This window comes from Eriocheir sinensis, unplaced genomic scaffold, assembly GCF_024679095.1.
Source record: "Eriocheir sinensis breed Jianghai 21 unplaced genomic scaffold, ASM2467909v1 Scaffold1298, whole genome shotgun sequence".
NCBI lineage: Eukaryota > Metazoa > Arthropoda > Malacostraca > Decapoda > Varunidae > Eriocheir > Eriocheir sinensis.
The window spans coordinates 29033-38713 of NW_026110626.1; the positions used below are offsets into that span (position 1 = coordinate 29033).

General features: G+C 41.0%; 1 long non-coding RNA gene across 1 annotated transcript; it reads right to left on the minus strand.

The window, feature by feature from the left end:
- Positions 1-317: 317 nt before the first annotated feature.
- Positions 318-8496, minus strand: LOC126989789 (uncharacterized). Its single transcript, XR_007743694.1, has 3 exons — positions 8265-8496; positions 1493-1614; positions 318-679 (listed from the first exon to the last, which is right to left on the minus strand). It is a non-coding gene; the product is annotated as an uncharacterized LOC126989789 (long non-coding RNA).
- Positions 8497-9681: the final 1185 nt, after the last annotated feature.

The following is a 9681-nucleotide window of genomic DNA, read 5'->3' on the forward strand; positions in this document are numbered from 1 at the left end:
TGCGATCTGTCACCTTACAGTTCAAAGAGTGTTTTGGCTGGAATACAAAGTCAATTTTATGCACGTTAGAACAAGTTAAATATTGGCCAATGAGCACGCAATACCATCACCCAAGCAGTGACGCTAAGTCTGCGAGTCCATCCTTGAAAGATTAGTCCCACCAGCTCTTGTGGAACCGACTATAGTTAAATACAGCTAGGTAAACACAAACATACACACAAAAAAAATATTATAAAGCTTTTGTTTACCGTATAATATGATGCAGAAGGCATACCACGTAAAAAGAAATGCCCTGATGGGTGAAGAGCAGTCAGGCATCAAGTTTCCTTGGAGCACAAGAGTACGGAAGATGTTGAAACAATATTTGGATAGTGTTCTTTCCGGCATCTGTGTCCGATCACTTGTCTTTTTCTGGCATCTGTGTCCGATCACATGTCTTTCTACATGAGCAAGTTGCCACATTACTAACCATATTTCTGTCACATGATGCATTCTTTGTTTTGCATATTGAAAGTGATACTACTTGAGCAGAGCAGAGGGCAGGAAGCTGATCCTGGTCTGCCTTCGGAGGGGTGGTACAGGGAGGAGGCACGGCAGTGGTGCAGCAGTCATGGCCAAGACTCAACAGGAAGCTCAGGATGCCCATCAGTAGAGTGACCATGAACAGCACCGCCCACAGCTATTGAGGGAAAAGACATGACCTCACACTGACTCGCACTGACACTTTGCAGCCTTGGACTGTTTAGTTCTTATCTATTAGCTTTGAGGTAAATGATCAATATTATTAATACTAGTAGTAAGCTCTTTAAGGATATCTGTAATGGAATGAAGTAATACTTGTTCACAGTTCAGTTACTTTTGAGTGATGGTGAAAATGATGAAATTGTGGTGATGATGATGATGATGATGATGATAGTGTTGGTGCAGGTTTTGATTTGACTATTTAGAATGAGGAGGGATAACGATGATGGTGATGATGATAGTGATGACAATGATGATGGTAGTGTTGGTGCAGGTATTGATTTGACTATTTAGAATGAGGAGGGATAACGATGATGGTGATGATGATAATGATGACAATGATGATGATAGTGCTGGTGCAGATGTAGATTTGATATGTTTCAAAAGTGAAGGGGGGATGATGATGATGATGATGATGGTGGTGAAGGTGACGATTCAACTTCTTAAAACTCTCAGGCAATAATGATGATGATGATGATGGTGCAGGTGATCATTTGACTCCTTAGAGTAAATGAGTTAGCCCGGTAGCAGCGGGGATCATGTTTCTTAAAGGTTCCTCTAAGCGAGAAAAATGAGAAAAAAATCATCCCTCACACAAACCATTTCATAATACATATCAAAGCATTTGTGATCAGATTATGTATCATCTATTTTGGGGGGTTTATATCATGGCACAAATTTGGCCCGTCGCTGCTACACGGTAAAGCCACAACTTTGGCCCGTCCCTGCTGCCGGGTTAACATCTGCTTACCGCCAGAGAAAAGGGTGAGAAGACCGCCAATAACTTCTCCTGCTCTTTAGGTGCACGAGAGATGAGTGCTGTTCCCTCCTGCACATACGGCTGCGTGAAGTCCACCACAGTCGTCCGCAGCTCTGGTAATGAAACGGCCAATGAAACTTTTTTTTGTGTGTGTATGTGTGGTGGTGGGGGGAGGGGCATGGTTGTCAAGTACCAATATCACACAAAATTCCCTAAACTCAAACTGACTTTTTTTTATCTATGTTTGCCCTTGAGTTATTTCCTTTACTGTAAAAAGAAGTAAATAAATGAAATGAAATAAAATAAAATGAAAGATCCAAAAATTCCAATTGTCCAAGTTCTGGAAATCCAGAAAAAACACATTCTTTAAATCAGAAAGTTATAGTACGAACCATAATCGTCTGGTCAGAAATGCAGGAAATAAAATTAAGAACTTACGGATGAAGTTTAATGCTTTTTTTTGTCCTTTATAGTCCGCGCCATAATCGTCTGGTCGGAAATGCAGGAAATAAAATGAAGAGCTTACAGACGAAGTTTAATGCTCTTTTTTTTTTTTTTCCTTTTGTGTGGGCTTCATGACTAACTTTCGAAATCTTTCTTAAAACATTATACTCAACATTAAGGACATATTACAAGTTGAATAGGAGAAGTTTGGGGTCCCTACAGAGTTCAGTTTCGGGGCTGTATTACAGGTCGAGTCCGAGGGGCTGTATTACAAGTCGAATCCGAGGGGCTGTATTACAAGTCGAATCCGAGGGGCTGTATTACAAGTCGAATCCGATAAGTTTTGGGTCCCTACAGTGATCGCTTTCGGGGTTGTATTACAAGTTGAACCCGAGAAGTTTGGGGTCCCTACATAATTCGCTTTCAGGGCTGTATTACAAGTCGAATCTGGGAAGTTTTGGGTCCCTACAGAGTACGTTCGGTTTCGGGGTGGTATTACAAGTCAAATCCAAGAAGTTTCGGGTCCCTAAAGAGTTTGGGAAGAATAACTCTGTAGGGACCCAAAACTTCTCGGATTTGACTTGTAATACAGCCCTAAGGATTTAATAGTCCCCCGTAATGCCCTGCTAGTGTCAGAAAATTTGGGATAAAAAATGGATTGGCACCTGGCAACTCAACCCGCAAGAAATGTTGAGAGCGGCGATTATTGGGCTTTTTTTGTACTCTTTTTGTCGCCCTTGTAATAAAAAAAGAGCAATTTTATACCCGATGGAACACAAATGAACAGGGCCATGAATGACTAGGCGAGATTATGGAACCAATTAAAACAGGTCAGTCTGGTTCAGTGAATATGTCGTGACTCGTGTAAACTAAACAGAGAATGCATGACAGCACAAATTCAAAGGACTGACACGCAAAGGAATCAAGAAGAAAACAAACATAGGTGTAATTCCAAATGATCTAGAAAAAAAATTCCTTGGTCATTATTGTAACTAAATTATTATTATTATTATTATTATTATTATTATTATTATTATTATTATTATTATTATTATTATTATTATTATTATTATTATTATTATTATTATTATCATCACCATCATCACTATTATTATTTATCACTAATATCATTAGCATTTATTATTACTTTTATTATTATTATTATTATTATTATTATTATTATTATTATTATTATTATTATTATTATTATTATTATTATTATTATTATTATTATGTTACCTCCGCCAACGAAGTTGGAGGAGGTTATATTTTCGATCCGGTCAGTATTTTTTTTTTTTTTTTTACAGCAAAGGAGACAGCTCAAGGGCACAAAAAAGTAAACATTAATAAAAAAAAAGCCCGCTACTCGCTGCTCCTAAAAAGAATCCAAAGAGGTGGCCGAAAGATAGGTCAGTTTCGGGAGGAGAGGTGTCCTGATACCCTCCTCTTGAAAGAGTTCAAGTCGTAGGCAGGAGGAAATACAGATGAAGGAAGATTGTTCCAGAGTTTACCAGCGTGAGGGATGAAAGAGTGAAGATGCTGGTTAACTCTTGCATAAGGGGTTTGGACAGTATAGGGATGAGCATGAGTAGAAAGTCGAGTGCAGCGGGGCGGCGGTAGGGGTTGAGGCATGCAGTTAGCAAGTTCAGAAGAGCAGTCAGCGTGGAAATATCGATAGAAGATAGAAAGAGAGGCAACATTGCGGCGGAATTTAAGAGGTAGAAGACTATCAGTATGAGGAGGAGAGCTGATGAGACGAAGAGCCTTTGCCTCCACTCTGTCCAGAAGAGATGTGAGTGGAGCCCCCACACATGAGATGCATACTCCATACGAGGGGCGGACAAGGCCCCTGTATATGGACAGCAACTGTGCAGGGAGAAGAACTGGCGGAGACGGTACAGAACGCCCAGCCTCGAGGAAGCTGATTTAGTAAGAGATAAGATATGAAGTTTCCAGTTGAGATTTTGAGTTAAGGATAGACCGAGGATGTTTAGTGTTGAGGAAGGTGATAGCTGGGTGTTGTCAAAGAATAAGGGATAGTTGTTTGGAAGATTGTGTCGAGTGGATAGGTGGAGAAACTGTGTTTTTGAGGCGTTGAAGGACACCAGGTTCTTCTTGCCCCAATCGGAAATAATAGTAAGGTCTGAGGCTAAGCGTTCTGCAGCCTCCAGCCTTGAGTCGTTAAGTTCCTGAAGGGTGGGTCTTCTATTAAAAGAAGTTGAATAATGCAGAGTGGAATCATCGGCGTAGGAATGGATAGGACAGTTCGTTTTGGAAAGAAGATCATCAATGAACAACAGAAAAAGAGTGGGAGATAGGACAGAACCCTGTGGGACACCACTGTTAATAGATTTAGGGGAAGAACAGTGACCGTCTACCACGGCAGAAATAGAACGGTCAGAAAGGAAACTGGAGATAAAGGTACAGAGAGAAGGATAGAAACCGTAGGAGGGTAGTTTAGAAAGCAAAGATTTGTGTCAGACCCTATCAAAAGCTTTTGATATGTCCAGCGCAATAGCAAAAGTTTCACCGAAACGGCTAAGAGAGGATGACCAAGAGTCAGTTAAGAAGGCTAGGAGATCACCAGTAGAACGCCCCTTGCGGAACCCATACTGGCGATCAGATAGAAGGTCAGAAGTGGAAAGGTGCTTTTGAATCTTCCGGTTAAGGATTGATTCAAAAGCTTTAGATAGACAAGAAAGTAAAGCAATAGGACGGTAGTTTGAGGGATTGGAGCGGTCACCCTTCTTAGGTACAGGCTGTATGAAGGCATACTTCCAGCAAGAAGGAAAGGTAGATGTTGACAGGCAGAGGCGAAAGAGTTTGACCAGGCAGGGTGACAGCACGGAGGCACAGTTTTAAGGACAATAGGAGGCACTCCATCAGGTCCATAAGCCTTCTGAGGATTGAGGCCAGAGAGGGCATAGAAAACATCATTTTGAAGAATCTTTATAACAGGCATAAAGGAGTCAGAGGGGGATGAGTAGGAGGAATATGCCCAGAATCGTCCAGAGTGGAGTTTTAGAAAAGTTTGAGAGAAGAGTTCAGCCTTAGAGATAGATGAGACGGCAGTGTTGCCGTCAGGACTGAGGAGTGGAGGAAAGATGAAGAAGTGAAGTTGGAGGAGATGTTTTTGGCTAGATGCCAGAAGTCACGGGAAGAGTTAGAGAAAGCAAGGTTTTGACATTTTCTATTAATGAAAGAATTTTTGGTTAGTCGGAGAATAGATTTGGCACGATTTCGGGCAGAAATGTAAAGTTCATAATTAGCATTAGTTTGAAGGCTCTGGTACCTTTTGTGAGCTACCTCTCTATCATTGACAGCACGAGAACAAGCGTGATTAAACCAAGGCTTTTTAGCGTGAGGAGTAGAGAAAGAACGAGGAATGTATGCCTCCATTCCAGAGACAATCACCTCTGTGATGCGCTGAGCACACACAGAGGGGTCTCTATCCTGGAAGCAATAATCATTCCACGGGAAATCGGAAAAGTACATCCTCAGGTCGTCCCACCGAGCTGAAGCAAAATGCCAGAAGCATCGCCTCTTCGGTGGGTCCAGAGGGTGTACAGGAGCGATAGGACAGGATGCAGAAATAAGATTGTGGTGAACATTGAAATCTCCTAGGATGGAGATTTCAGCGAAGGGAGAGTGGGTCAAGATGTGCTCCACTTTAGAATTCAAATAGTCAAAGAATTTTACATAGTTGGTAGAGTTAGGTGAGAGATAAACAGCACAGATGTATTTAGTAATAGAATGACAGTGAAGTCTTAACCAGATGGTGGAAAATTCAGAAGAGTCAAGGTCGTGGGCACGAGAGCAAGTGATGTCGTTGCGCACGTAGGCGCAACATCCAGCTTTGGATTGAAATTTAGGATAGAGATAGTAGGAGGGAACAGAGTAGAGATTGCTGTCAGTAGCCTCAGAAACCTGTGTTTCGGTAAGGATGAGAAGGTGAGGTTTAGAGGAGGAGAGATGATGTTCCACAGAATGAAAATTAGAGCGAAGACCGCGAATGTTGCAGAAATTGAGAAGAAAGAGGTTCGAGGAGTTATCAAGACACCTCTCGGGTCGGCAGCCAGAAGGGGAGTCCTCCCTGTTTGTTTGTTTGTTCGTTAACAGTCTCCTGTGCACAATTTTGCGGATATCTCAACCAATTTTTCAGGGAAGCTTCGTGTCCATCCAGAATAGACCCATTAAATATTTGATGTCAAAGGTCAAAGGTCAAGGTCAAGGTTGCACAAAACGACAGATTGGCCATAACTTCGGTTCTCGTCATCGTAGAGACTTCAGACTAGGTTCATATTTTAGCTCATGGAAAGATGCAACTTGCAGGGCCTTGACCTTGACCTTTGACCTTGACCTCGAAAAGTTTGCCCAAGGTCAAAGTTCCAAAAAAAATAGAATTTCATCAAATTTCGAAACAAATTTTTCTATATGATGCACCTTGCATGGCCTTGACCTTGACCTTGGACCTTGACCTCGAAAAGTTCACCCAAGGTCAAAGTTTCCCAAAAAAATATAATTTCATCAAATTTCGAAACAAATGCTTCCATATGATGAATAGGATCACAGTTGATACCCATACCATTTTTCATGGCGATCTTTGGCGGAGGTGTGCACTCTCCGAGTGCTATGCGTCTAGTTATTATTATTATTATTATTATTATTATTATTATTATTATTATTATTGTTATTATTAATAATAATACTATACCAAGTTTACTTAAGCTAGATTCCTGGCGCCTAGGAAGGATGGTAAAGTTGCAACTGATTGGCTGCGCCGCTCTCTCGCACACAATCATGCCGGACCACATCTTGCATGCTCGAGTGAGACATGTTTTTTTTTTATTATATGCCATAGCTCACCTCATACACGAGATAGCCAGTTTTGTTTGACACCATAAGACTCAGCAGTGACTGTAAAATCAAAATTTTAAAATAAATCTTGATTCTACAGTCACTGCAGAAACTGATTGTGTCAACCAAAACTTGCTATCTCGTGTATAAGGTGAGCTATGGCATATAATAGAGAAACATGTCTCACTCGAGCATGCAAGATGTGGTCTGACATGAGTGTCTGAGAGAGAGCGGCGCAGTCAATCAGCTGCAACCTTACCAACTTGCCTAGGTGCCAGGAATCTAGCTTAAGTAAACCTGATATAGCAACAGCAGCATTTCTATTATCATTATGTTTTATCATTATCATTACACAGGGATATAAGGAGATAACAAGAGGGCCAGACAGCCGACACTAGGCAGCTCTTGAAGACAGGTCATTCATGAAATTCCCTTCCCATTATCTTTTTAACCTCTGGACAGCGGATTTCGTACAAGAAGACATCACCAAGCTACAGGAATGGAACAAAAAGTGGCTGCTACAATTCAATGAAAAAAATGTAAAGTCCTGCACCTTGGGAGGGGATATCCAGCATATCAATACCACATGGGAAACACTCCACTATCCACCACAGAGGAAGTATATTATGTTACCAGGCTACCAGTGAAAGCCAAATTCGTGCCAATCGCAGCCGATGGGTAAATGTTTTCAACTGTCTTTGCCTCAGCTACATCCCTGCTTAGTTTGATCCACTGGCGCCACTATAAAAATTGCCTGGGCCATGATGGGCTTAGACCGACCACCAGGCCCCTGAAGAAAGACTACCGGCGCTATAAGCGGAGATGAAAAAAAAAAAAACTCATCCACCAGCCTGAGCATGAATCAGTTCTTGCCTACTTCCTTCCTCAACATGAACTTATCCAATTAATACTCATTGCTCCTTGTTCTTATGTCACAACAATAATAATAATAAATAAAACAATAATAATGGTAATAATAATAATTATAATAATAGTAGTAATAATAATAGCAGTAATAATAATAATAATAATAATAATAATAATAATAATAATAATAATAATAATAAGGCGATTTGATCCTTTTCACTTTTTTTGGAGGGGGGGGGGGGGAGATTGAGTTAAAGGGGTTTTCTATCCTTGCTGTAAAATTAAGTATACTGTGTGGCATATATATTTTTTTCAGTTACTGAATAGAAGTAAATGTGTGAGAAAGTGGAATACTACTGTCGGGCACCACACAGTACCACCAAGATAAAGCTGCGACTGATACTGAATATCCTCCAACTAGTGGAGCCTGTTCAGCCCACAGTAATGACAGTAGTATTCTATTTCGTTACACTTGCGATTATAACAACCTCACAAAAATAATATATGAATCCTTAGTGGAGGAGGTTCATGTCGTCATTTAGCTTTTTGTTTCTCACTTCTCTATGTTAGTATGTTAGTAATATGAATGAGTCACCTGTGATAGTGAGTTCATTGAGAGCGACGTGGGCCAGGCGATGCGCCACAAGACCTACCATACCATTCACACTCCCATTAGGCAGCGGGCTGCCCCACGCACGGTCCTCAGGCACCACCAGATGGATGCTGGGTGGGGAGGCAGAAAGATGAAAGTATTACTGCCGATCAAGAATAAGAAGAGGACTTGAGCAGGTCAGATCATTCGAAGAAATGATAACATATGGAAGACTTTAAGTAACAGGGTAGTAACCCAGATATTGTTGAAAAGGTCAAGGCTACGGAACAAAGAAACAGATGGAGAGATGAAATCAGATTTTCGCCAAGGCAGGAGGGACTGAAAGATATTGTATGGGACGTCACAGGTCTCAGGGAGGTTAGGACAAGTGAGGCATGCATAGTATTGCCTGACAGACATATTTTGTAAATAAGAAGAAGCATAGAATTGGATTTTGAATTTAAAGAAATCTAGCAGGGAATGTGGAAGATTTCTTCAGCACCAACGATAGAGTAGTGAGCATAATTATCAAGCTGAACAAAATTACAAATTCAAAATACCTCAGGTTTATGCACCAGCATTACCTTACATGGAAGTGTACGTGGAAGTGGTACTGAAAAGCGTAAAATCCAGTTCTCCTTTTTTTGCAATAAAAGCAGCAGCTTCAGGTCGAAAAAGATAAAAACAAAAAAGTATGCTAAGCAATGCTCCTATGAAAGGAAATAGAAATGAGTGGCCAAAAGTAAGGTCAATTTGGATGGAGAGATGTCTTGATACCAGAGGTGGGCAAGTGCGGTACTTAGTGCGGTAGTGCGGTAGTACCGCGTCACAAAAAAGTACCGCACAACCGCAAACTCTCTGAAAATACCGCACTACCGTGGACCACACTAAAAAATCATGCGGTACTTTTGCGGTACTTAGAAAACCATCGAAGACATTTGCAGCGCGGCATGCTCACAGATATGTCCTTTTTTTACAGTGAATCGGACTCAATCAGTCAATCGATATCAGTCATCAGAATCAGTGATTCAATCACTCTGACTTCTCAGTTATTATTCAAAATTAGATAGTAAATAAATAACTCAAAGTAAATCTGTTTGTCACTCAACCCAAGGCGGTGCGCCATGACTGCCTCTGACGATGACTGTACATGGCAGTGTGCAAGAGTACAAGCAAGCACTAACATGATCGCCGCTCAATATCATGTCCCGTACAATTTTTTCTTTGATGCATAACATTAACATAGACCATAGTGCATACTATATATGTTTTTTTTAACTTCATTGTAACTTCTCTATTTTCTCTCTCTCTCTCTCTCTCTCTCTCTCTCTCTCTCTCTCTCTCTCTCTCTCTCTCTCTCTCTCTCTCTCTCTCTCTCTCTCTCTTTCTGTTGAAACCTTGCAGGAGTTTATCCAGGCAA